This window comes from Mus caroli, chromosome 16 (genome assembly GCF_900094665.2).
Source record: "Mus caroli chromosome 16, CAROLI_EIJ_v1.1, whole genome shotgun sequence".
NCBI classification, from domain to species: Eukaryota; Metazoa; Chordata; class Mammalia; order Rodentia; family Muridae; genus Mus; species Mus caroli.
Window position 1 is genome coordinate 39,520,668 of NC_034585.1, and position 12,323 is coordinate 39,532,990.

The following is a 12,323-nucleotide window of genomic DNA, read 5'->3' on the forward strand; positions in this document are numbered from 1 at the left end:
CAGCCAATCAGATTAGCCAACCTTCAGCCAACCCCAGGCAGCCAACTGTTCAAATCAGGTTCAAATCAGGCAAACGTCAAACTTCAACCAATCAAACTATCTCTGTACCTCACTTCCACTTTCCATATGTCATTTCCTCTTCTCTGGCTATAAATATCATCTTTCCATGTGGCGGGGTGGAGCATCCGAAACCATTTTTGGCCCTGACTGCTGCCCAATTTTTAAATTTCAATTAAAAGCCAATTAAGATCTGTAAAGCTAGAATTTTGCAATTTTTCTCTTGTAGCCGAACATAATTTGAGGTAAAATCAGTAAGTCTTGGTGATAATTAGACACGGATTTCATATCTTAGATTAAGTACAACTGTGAGAACAGAAGACCTGTCGCAACTGTGAGAAGGAAGTTTATTTCTTTTGCACATGATGGAGTCAGTTAAGCACTGGCTTTCCTCTCAGAGGAATGCAACTCCTCCCACCTCCTCACTGTGCTACCCCTGGTGGTGTGGACTTTCACCGCCTGAATTACATGGCTGCTGGTGCCGGGTCCATGTCCCTATGATAATGGCAGGAGGATGAAGGAAGAGGAGAACGAGGTGCATGCAGGATTTTAGAGAAACTACCTACCAGGCTCGAACCTACATCTCTCCATTGTTGTCTGACACTACTCCAGAGGAGACTTGAACAGATGTCTATTCACCCCAGATAGAGAGCTAAAGAGGAACCAAAGTTTGGATATCATCAAAATCCAAGTTGGTGAACCAATGAATTTTCTCGGGGTTATTTTCAGGAATGCGGGTGTGGGGTTACTTACGAGAGCAGAAGTGACTCAAAGGTGTTGCGTCACCCAAAGCTAACATGGGTGACAAGCTCTCAGCTTGAAATCTGGAGCGCACTGCACAGCCTGCAGGCTGCTCAGCCCTTCAGAGTGTCTTTTCCAGGCAGCTAGCTCGATTGGTCTGAGCCTCTTCCAGGCAGCCCAGCTGGTCTCTGCCACTCCTAGGCAGCTGTGCTGGTTTCTGCCTCTTTCCCCGCAGCTCAGTCTGAACAGAGTGGCTCTCTGTGTAGGCCTTACTCTCAGATAAGCTTGAAGAGGGAGGGGCCTAGCACATCTGGTCGGTTTGAGGGATTTCCCTGAAGCTTTCGGGTTGCTTATTTCCTGAGGCTTAAAGAACTTCCCTTTAGAATACTGAGTCTTGAGCCAGGCCTGGTGGTGCTTAGCTTTAATGCCCCCCCACCCCCACTTGGGAGGTGGGGTGGAGGTGGTGGGTGGAGTTTTGTGAGCTGGAGTTTGGCCTGGTCAAATTCCAGGACAGCTAAAGCTACATGATAACACCCAGTCTCCAGTTATAGAAAGAATATCTTGAGTCTCAAGGAGCTCCCCTCCAAGACCGATGGTTTCATCTGGGAGGAAATTGCTACACAACACCCTGAGAGCCCTCGTTGTAAGGTAAGTTGTGAAATGCAGGTTTTACCCTAAGTCCCAGAATAAACATCTTGCTTTTGAAGCAGGGAAGTAAATATTAGATGGCAACGGACCTTCTCCATTTGGAAGAAAAGGAAGCCTACTCCGAAAACACCGACACAGGCTCTCAGAGAATGCTCTACCCTAGTAGCACCAGTAGTGACTGTAGATGAACCCCACTGGCTGTGAGGGTTCTCCAGGCAGCTCAAGGTTGGGCCTAGATTCTGTAGCCAGCTCTGTGCTAGGTGCCCGGAGCCCAGAGCTGGCTCTGCTCTGTGTGTCTGATCATCGTGGAAAGTGTTGTTAAATGAGTTGGAGTCATTTCTGCTCCAGCACTCAGCAAGGCACAGGGTGCTGCAGGAGACCTGAACGGAAGGCTGAACTGTCCTTGGCAGAACAAATAACCACTGAGGGGTTTGGAAATTAGAAATGGACACATTCTCGACACCCCATATCTCCTTCCCTTACCATAATCACTCTCACCAATGAAATCCAGAGATGCTCTGAATAGCACGGGATCGGAGGTAGGCAGGTAGGCAGTAGCTGACCTCACTCCAGCAAAGGAGGGCAGCTTAGCAACCCGTGGTCATAGCTTCAGAGAAAGGGTAAGGGACTCAGAGGGTAAGGAACCCTAAGGTTAGGAAGCTCACACGGCATGTCCTTCCACCTCTGCTAGTGTGCTGAGGAGCAAAAGACCCTTCAGAAACACAAAGTATGCTATGCAGCAGAACCAGTACCATGTTGCTGCTTCTGGGTCAGCGCATCAGACCCCAAGCCATGCAAGCCGTGGACATAGCAGAAGTGAGTTTAAGAAATCTGAATCAGATCCAGAAGCCAGGAACCCTGACATTGCCTGGGAGGGGCTGCATGGGTCACAGGAAGTTTGTGACAGAATGAGGTTCGGTGTCCTGACAGCAGAGCTGAAATAAACAGGGTGTTGGCTCTCTGTCAGGAAAAAGCATTGGCTGAGAATATAATCCCGTTTTAGTTTATTGAACACAATACCAATTTTAGTTTACTACTCATTTGTGTTCACATAGTTTTTAATGCTTAACTTTCTATTTTTACTTTAATTTTCATATTTTAATCTATTTCTTGAAAACCTCACATGTGTATGTATGTATGTTTTTAATAAAGCCATCTCTATGCCATTCCTTCTAATGCCTTCCCCATATTCATGTCTCCTTCCCTGCTTCATTTTCTTTTTGAACCCACTGACACTAATTAGTGTTGCCAATATGTGTGTGAGTGTAAGGCCATTCACTGGATCATGGGCAGCCTACTAGGGACCACATCCCTGAGGAAAGCTGACTCGTCTGCTCACATCAACCATCAACTTCTAGTAATTCCCTAACTAGGAGAGGGCCTTGGTGAGCTGTACCCCAATGATGGATTTTGACCTCGATCTTGTGAATGTCTTGTATAGGCCACGGCAGCCACTGAGCTCATGTCTGCAATTGTCCTGTTTGTCCAGATAATGGTGTTTCTCAGCAGTGCTCTGAAACCTCTGACTCCTCCAGTCTTTCTTCTCCACTTGGGAAGACAGGGTGGGTTTCTTTGACTTATTTGCTTATGCTTGCATATCACTGTTTAACACTAAAGGAAGACAGGGCAGGGAAGCAGGAGCTCAGGTTCAGGTAATGTAGGCTGCCATTCATGTCTGTAATGAGAATTCTAAATTTACTATTTTGAACTAGCCCTGAGATTACTAGCTCCTATCCAGCAAACTGTGAGATGTGTGATTACTGTCAACAATGGGGCATTTCATCTGAATGCATAACATTCTTACGAAATTCCAAGCCCAGGGTCAGCTCAAGGACTGCCTAGGACACTGGTGAAGGCCAGGCAGTAAAGTTCACCCTGATTTAGGTATTTGTAAAATCATTTCTTGGAGGCACCTATAATAAAACAATACTGAAAGAAAGCACACAGATCCATACACCGACTAATGCAGGGACAGGTTTTGAGCATTCGTGCCAAGGTTCCAGGAGACTGAGTTTCTGTGAAACTCTTTGTCTCGGGACTGCTTTTGGACTCAGTCTTCACTGGAGTGGGTATGGCAGAAAAGGTCCTACGGCTCGATCTAATTGAGGTGTTTTCTCAATTGAGGATCCTTCCTTTCAGATACCTCTAGCTTGTGTCAAGGTGACCTAAAATTTGCCAGCACACATTGCAAACAGAAGCTTCTCTGATGAGAGTTGATAGGTTGATAGCCACATTAATCTGTGGGTATATAAATAACTACATAGAAGCAACTTGATATTATGTTCATTGGGCATAATAATATTAGTAGACAGTCCCTTAGGGTCAATGGGCTTTCTTAGCCATTGACCCTAAGGGAGAGCCTACTAATATTATTATGTAATTATTATTATAATCCCTGTGATTATGTTGAGGTTTATAATATTAAATTTGAGTTACATCCTATGTAGTAGGCCTTAAATATGAGTCACAGAACATAGAGAAATCAACGTAGTAACAACCTGGAAGGTTCCTCCCCATTGGCTAGCCCATAGTCCCAGGAGCTGCTATTCCAGCTACTGATGGAGGAAACTAATCACCAGTAATCACTGAGTTGTGAACACTGCAAGCTGTAGTAATGACTGACCAGGAAGGCTCTGCCTGCTAGTGAATAGCAGCTTGGATGCACTGGGAACAACCAACAGCATTCTTTTTGGATTTAAGGCTATTTCCAAAGGAGGAAGCTAATTTTTCTGTTAGTATGTATTTTTATCTATTTTAGAATCATTTCATTTACTTTCTATGTATGAGTCTTTTGGCTGCATGCATGCATCCATGTGCATTGTTTGTATGCCTGGTGCCCACAGAGGTCAGAAGAGGGCATCAGATCCTTTGTACATGGAGAGTCATAGATGGTTCTAAGCCACTCTGTGAGTGATGGGAACAGAAACCTGGGTCCTCTGCAAGAGCAATGAATACTTAACGACCAAGCCCTCCTCTCCAGCCCTGTATAGGTATATCCTAATTGCTTAATTGATATGTTATAACTAGTATCTTATTGGAAATGCCTGGGCCTATTCCCCCCTTCAAACCTAATATACAATATTTTCTCTTCTGTTTTTTATACCTCTAATCATCTATTTCCCAGTTTCCTACTCTGATCCCTGTCCATTCTTCATTTCAGCATGTAACTATTCTATGTTTTTGCCAACCTGGGCCCTAGACCGCCTCTCTCCCAATCTTACAGGGAGCATGAGACAAGAGCACAGGCCCATATCAGACCATCATAGCTGTTACTGCATGAGTCCCCCTGAGCACGAATCCAAGTGAAGTCACCTTACCAGGAAGACATCCTTAAAATAAAGCAGAGTAAGAAAGGGGTGAAGCTACAAAAGGGATACATACATCCCAACAGATGCAAAACAATGAAAACATGAGACAATTAGACAACACAGCACAATGACAGCCTCCTAAGCAGACAGCCTCTTAACACCAGAAAATAAAAATAGTGAAATAGCAGAACTGCCAGGAAATGATTTTATACTCTAATTTTGTTTAGAAATATTTTTTTAACTTTTGAAAAATTCCACAACATATTTTGATCATATTCATGCCAACTCTTCCCAGATTTATCCAGCTTCATGTTTTCTCTCTCCTTTTGTATGCATCAAGTCCAGCTTGTGAGTCCCAAATGCTCTTGGTGGTGGTAGACCTACCAAAGGTCACACCCTTAAAGAAAACTTACCCTCACTTTCCTAGCAGCTATCAATTACCCAGAGCTCCTGGGATAGTGGTGGAATCTTATGTCCACAGACACACCTTTAATGTAGAATTCTGTCTGGCTAGCAATTGTGCAGCTTTTCAGCATACTACCATAACTGCTGTAAGTTCATATGTGCAACTGATCTGACATGTCCAGAAACCAATTGTATCCTTATAGTCATTGAACATCAGTGGTTCTCACTGTCTTTCTGCCCCCTCTTTAGTGATGATCCCTGAGTTCTATGGGAGAGCAGTGTGATAGAGATGTCCTCTTTAGACCTGAGCACAGAGCTCAATCAATAAAAAGGTTCAAATGCCAAGCAGAAGACTCAACATGAACAGGTTTTTAATTTAAGATATAGAAAGAAAACTTACAAAGTCAGCTCATAGGCAAGAAACGTGACACAAACCTAGATATATCTCGGAAGAGGAAACCTTAACTGAGAAAAATGCCTTCACAAGATTGGTCTATGGATAACTATCTAGGACATTTTCCTGATTAATTATTAATGTGAAAGGACCCCATCCACTTTGGGTAATGCCATCCCTCAAGCACATAGTCCTGGATGGCCTAGGGAAGCAGGTAGAGCAAGCCATGAGGACTAAGTCATTAAGTAGTGATCCTCCATGACCTCTGCCTCCAAGTTCCTGCACTATTTAAGTCTCTGCCCTCCCTTCCCTCAGTGATGGACTGTGATGTTAAACAGTAAACTAAAATAAACCCTTACCTTCCCAAGTTGCTATTGGTCAGGGTATTTCATCATTGCAATAAAAACCTAATGTAAGCTGGGCATGGTGACACAAGCCTTTAATCCCAGCACTTGGGAGGCAGAGGACAGCAGATTTCTGAGTTCAAGGCCAGCCTGGTCTACAAAGTGAGTTCCTGGATAGCCAAGGGTACACAGAGAAACCTTGTCTCAACCCCCCACCCAAAAAAAAAAAATAACACAATTACCAAAGTAGATGATAGAACTGGTATCTTAGAGGAAAGATCTTAAATTATGAGAGAAAAATTCATGTAGGAAACAGAGAAGCTGAAAAAAGAAATAGAAATTCTGGAAACAAAGGAATCAATCCATCAAATAAATAAATTATGCCACTGAAAGCACAGCAAACAAGGTCAAGCAGAAGAACAGAGATCAGGAATGGAGGTGTCTTAGGTTTCATTTGCTGTGATAGAACAACATGACCAAAAGCAACTTGAGAAAGAAAGGGTTGTTTTTAACCTTATAGTTTATAATCAACCCCTCAAGGAAGGAAATCAAGGCAGGATCTCCAAACAGGAAAACTGGAAGCAGAAACTGATACAGACCCACAGAGAAAGGCTAAATGTTGACTTGGTTCCATGGCTTGCTTGGCCTGATTCCTTATTTATACCATCCAGGACCACCTAGCTAGGTGTGGCACTGCCTACAGTGAAGGGCACTCCCACATCCATTATTAATCAAGAAAATTCCAGACAGACTTTCCTGCAGGTCAATCTGATGGAGATGTTTCTCAATTGACTCGCTCTTCCTAGAAAACTCAAGTAGTTTTCAACTTGTGGTTATGACTTCTTTGGATATTGAATGGCCCTTTCACAGGGATCACATATAAAATATCCTGCATAGCAGACTTTCACATTATGATTCATAACAGAGCAAAATTACAGTTATGAAATAGCAGCAAAAATAGTTTTATGGTTGGGGGAGGTCACCACAGCATGAGGAATTATGTTGAAGGTTTAGAACTAGTGATCTAGCTTGTTCAAGTTAACATAAAACTAACAAACCCATGATGAAAAGGTTGAAACAATAAGACATATATAGACATGAAAAAAAAATCACTGATTACAACCCAAATATCCAACAAGTGTAAGAAACACTTAAGAAACCAAAGCTAAGAATTCTTAGGATAGAAGAAGGATATGGGGAGAAAATCTAATAGTTTAGACAAACAATTGAATGAAATTATAGCTAAGAATTTCTCAAACTTAGACCTAGAGACTTAGTATCAGAAAGAGACATGACCAGAACGGAAACTCTTTACAACATATCATAATAAAGACATCAAAAGCACAAAGCAAAGAAACAATACTAAGATACTCTTTCTTCCTACTGGATTGCTTTGTCCAGCCTTAATATGAGGGGAGATACCTTGTCTTATTGCAACCTGGTATGCCATGTTCAGTTAACATCCCTAGGAGGCCAGTCCTTTTCTGAAGAAAAACAGGAAGAGTGAGTCTGGGGGAGGGTGGAAGTAGAAGGGCTAGAGGGATGGAGGAACAAGAGACTGTGGTCAGGATGTAATATATGAGAGAAGAAGAAAAAGTTTAAGAGAAAAAATTACTGCAAATATACAGAGGCAAGAACATAAGAATAACATTTACTCCTTTGTCAACAACCTAAAAGGCAACAAAAAATGGAATAGTACATTTCAGGCCCTGAAATTGAATGATTGTCAACCAAAATTGCTATAGGCACCTAAATAAACTCATAAAATAGATGGAGAAATAAGAGTATTCAAGATAAACACATATAACTCATGACAGTTCTGCCAACACTGCAGGAAAGTCTTTACAAAAATACTATGCACAGAAGAAAAGAGATAGTTTCACACAGGAGAACACATGCAAACCATAGACACACAGAAGGGAAAAGTGAAGGAATCAATCTTGTATACACAGAAATTCAGCAACCATCCAACATTATGAGAGGACAAAACAATCCACCCGCACAAACAACAAATAACAAATAATAAATAAGACCAAATCCCTTTTTATCATAGTCTTGAGTGCAAATTATCTTAACTCATCCATTAAAAGACACAAACAAATAGACTTGGTTAAAAAACAAGATCCAACTATCTGTTGTCTCCAGGGAGCTCACATATCTAGGAAAGACATCCAGAAACTGAGAGCCAAAGCTTGCAAATCAGATTACCAAGCCAAAAGAATTCACAACAAGCTGCCATAGCAATTCTCACTTCTGATAAAGTAGACTTCAAAACAAAAAGATAAAGTGGGCCACTAGGTATTGATAAAAAAAAACAATTCATCAAGAGGACATGCTTACTATAAACATCTACACACCAAGCCTGAGGCCCCCAATTGCATGAAACAAACATAAGTCCAGACACTATACTAGACAGGTGACTGTGGTAGCACCTTCCTGTATCTATGTAAGTCTTTAATTAAAGAAGCAGCAAAGGAAACTTACAGTTAGACTACATTATAAACCAGTTAGGCTTCACAGATATCTGAATATTCTACCCAACATATCAGAACTACATATTCTTTTCAGAGTTATAAAGAAGGTTCTCCAGTATTGCCCACATTATAGACCACAAAACAAGCCTTAATAGATACAAAAAAAAAAAAGAATGAAGAATAATTCCCAGCACCCTGCCCCACTACAGTGGGATAAAACTGGAAATGAATAGCAAAACTAACTTCAGACAATATACAAATACTTGAGTGAACAATAAGATTTTAAATGAACAGAGAGCCCTGGAAGAAACCAGGGTAGGGGAGATTAAAAAGGCACATGGAGTGAAATGAAGTAAAAGGCTACCCTGCAGTCTTAAACAGTAATAACCAAGGCTGTCTCCAGAGCACAGTAGATAGCTGTAAGTGTTAACATGAGAAAATCAGAGATACTGGAAATAAATAACCTACTGATGTGACTCAAGCCTTTAGAAAACCAAGGGTCAAAAGATGCCTCATCAGGAAAAGGCTCTTGCCAAGCAAGCAACTTGAGTTCAATCTCTAAACCCCATATGAAGTGGGAAGAAGAGAACTAACTCCACAGGAATGTCTTCTTACCCCACATATATACTGTAGCCTATATGCCCAGACATCCATTAATATGCTTGCTTGAGCATGTGTGGGAGCCTAGGCTGGTACATACATGCATGAACTATTAATAACAACAACAACAACAACAATAGTAGTAGTAGATTTTAGTAGAAAAACAAGGATAAGCCAATTTTAAATGTAGTAAAGAAATAATAAAGATCATGGCAGAAATAAACAAAATAGAACTAATAATGCAGAGAATTCTAGGTAAATTGGGAGTAGTTACAACAGACCCTAGCAAAAATCTGGGGCGTCATCAGGGAATGCTTTGAATATGTGTATTCCAACAAGTTGAAACATCTGAAGAAATGGATAAATTTCTATTCAAACATAACCTACTGAAATTAAAGCCAGAGAAATAAACAACCTAAAAGACCCAAGTAAGCAGAAGACTGAACCTAATTAAAAAATCTCCACACAAAGAAAAGTTCAGGGCTGTATAGATTTACTGTTAAAATCTTCCAAACTTTCAAAGAAGGTCTGATACCAGAGCTCAAGCCTTTCCATAAAATAGAAAAGGAAGGAACATTGCCATGCTCATTCTACAAAACATATAATCCAGATACCAAAGCTTGATAAAGAAAACATCAGCAAAACCCTACTAACCATCCTTCCCAACACATTACAAAACAAATTCAAGATCACAGTAAGAAAACCATAAATCATGCTGTGATGGTTTGTATATCCTTGGGCCAGGGAGTGGCACCATCTAAAGGTGTGGCCTTGTTGGAATAGGTGTGACCTGGTTGGAATGGGTGTGTCACTGTGGGTGTGGGTATAAAATCCTCACCCTAGTTGCCTGGAAGTCAGTCTTCCACTAGCAGCCTTTGGATGAAGACATAGAACTCTCAGCTCCTCGTGCGCCATGCCTGCCTGGATACTGCCATGCTCTCACCTTGATGATAATGGACTGAACCTCTGAACCTGTAAGCCAGCCCCAATTAAATGTTGTTTTTTATAAGACTTTCCTTGGTCATAGTGTCTGTTCACAGCAGTAAAACCCTAACTAAGACAGAAGTATAAGTTAATTTCATTCCAAGAATCAAGGTCTGTCCAACATTCACAAATAAATAATTAAAAGATTTAAGACAGAAATTGCCTGATCCTTGGTATCAATATAGGAAAGACATTGAACAAAGTTCTGTACAACATCATGTTAACAGCCCTGAAGAATCTGGAATCAGGTGGAATAAACTTGAACGCAACAAACGTTATAGGTGACACACATATAGCCAATGTTATTTTAAATGAAGAAAAACCAAAAGTCTGGGACTAGACAAAGATATCGATCCTGTTTACTTCTATTCAATATACTGCTTGCAGTCTTAGCTGGAACAATAAAAAAAAGAGAAGGAGGGATTACAATGGTAAGAAGTTAAGCTATCCCTATTTAAAGATGACATGATTATGTACTTAAAAGATGGGATAGATTCCACTGAAAACTATGTAGATCTTGTAAACACTTTAAATAAAGTAATAGGAACAAAATCAGGATTTAAAAAACCAATAGGTTTTGTCTAAACAAAATATGACTTTGCTGAGAAGATAATCAGGAGAAATATTCTTTTCATGATACTTGAAAACTAAGATATATGTCTAGAAAAGATCTACCCAAAAGGTTAAAGAAGAAAACTTTAAGACATTGTAGAGATAAATTGAAGAGGAACCTATGCAATTGAGAGACTTTTGCCACTCCTGGATTGGCTGAATTAATATTGTTAAAATGGTTAAACTATCAAAAGCAATCTACAGATTCAATGCAATTCTCATCAGAATTCCAATGTTATTTGTTACAGAACTAAATCTTTTTTTAATCACAAATCCTTAATATTCATAAAAAACTAAATAAATAAAAACAAGCAAAGAAGACAAAACCTCCCAAAGTCACAGGCAGCCAAAGCAATTCTAAGGAAGAAGCTCACATAGAAAATATCACCTGACCTGAGTTCACAATATGATATAGAGACAGTGATAAAAGTAGAAATATATATCATTGAAAAATGATAAAACACATAGAGATGAACCCACACTTCTGTGAATATCTCATTCTTGATACAAATATCAAAACCATACATGGGGCGGGAGAGATTGCCTTTTCAATAAATGGTGCTGGAAAATGGTATATTTACCTTCAAATGAATGAAATTAGTATCATATATTCACCCCCTGCCACACCCACTCCAGTGAAGTCTGTGTGGCAAGTCCAAAAGCTTGAACGTAGTTCTGAGGCAAAAAGTTTCATGGAAACTTAGTCTCCTGGAGCCTTGGCATCCCGTAGCACAGCTGCTCAAGATTTGTCCTTGCGATAGTCAGTGTTATATTATAGGTAATGCTACTCATTCAGACGAAATACTTCCACTGTTGATAGACAGTGAAAGAAATCAGACATTGCAGTTTACTGGGTAAGAGCTAGAAATCTCAGGGCTAGTTCAACAAAGTAAACTTAGAATTACAGCCTAGTTACTCCCATATGCAGGAATTTACAATGGTCTAGGAAGAAGGAGGGTTGTGGTTTAAGGAGGAACTAGAGTATTGTATTATTCATGAAAAGGTTAGCAAGAGCGGAATCCCCCTGGTGTTGGGTTTAGCAATAGAGAAGTATTGCACCTGGGCGTATTAGCCTTTTCACCTGGCTCCTGTGAATAGCTGATTTTAGATAGGGCTGATCTTATTTCAATAGTAAACACTGCCTGGTTCCTGTTTACTTTTATGTATGCATTTTTCTCTGTTTTGGTAAAGAGCCATTATGAATCTCAATGTACCTTGGCTGATGTATCACCTAGCTTCCTTCTTTTTCTTCTGTAATATAAGTCTGATGCTCACTTTGAGAAATCACATTCAGATCAACGCTCCCTTGTGGTTGCATCTGTTTGTCATTCTCCACTTACTCCTTGCCCACCTGAGTACCGGAACCCTGATTCTCTCGTGGGCTGAGAGACCAACTGAGTCCAGTCCGTGGCAACCCTCCTTCCCAAAATATCAATTCAAATTGAGTCAGGAACATTCCTTTAAACTCAGAAATGGGTAGCTCAGTAATTAGAAATACTTCCTGCTTTTTCCAGAAGACCTGAGTTCAGTTCCCAGCAGCTACATTTAGCAGCTCACAACTTCCTGTTACTCCAGCTCCAGGAAGTCTGACCACATCCATATGACACACAGACATATAGGCACACACAAACACACACACATACAGAGAGGGGGGAGGTGGAGAGAGAGAGAGAGATTAAAAATAAAAATACATCTTAAAAAACATAAACTTAAAAATGTTGAGATTGCTTTAAAAAAAAAGCATGGGGAAACAACT

General features: G+C 40.5%; 1 long non-coding RNA gene across 1 annotated transcript in view; it reads right to left on the bottom strand.

Annotated features, from left to right (window-relative positions):
- LOC115029568 overlaps positions 1–1,317 on the bottom strand; it is a 163,803-nt gene extending 162,486 nt beyond the window's left edge. Inside the window, exon 1 of the long non-coding RNA XR_003835127.1 lies at positions 811–1,317. This is a non-coding gene — a long non-coding RNA (uncharacterized LOC115029568). The remainder of the gene's footprint in view (positions 1–810) is intronic.
- Between the last annotated feature and the right edge of the window lie 11,006 nt (positions 1,318–12,323).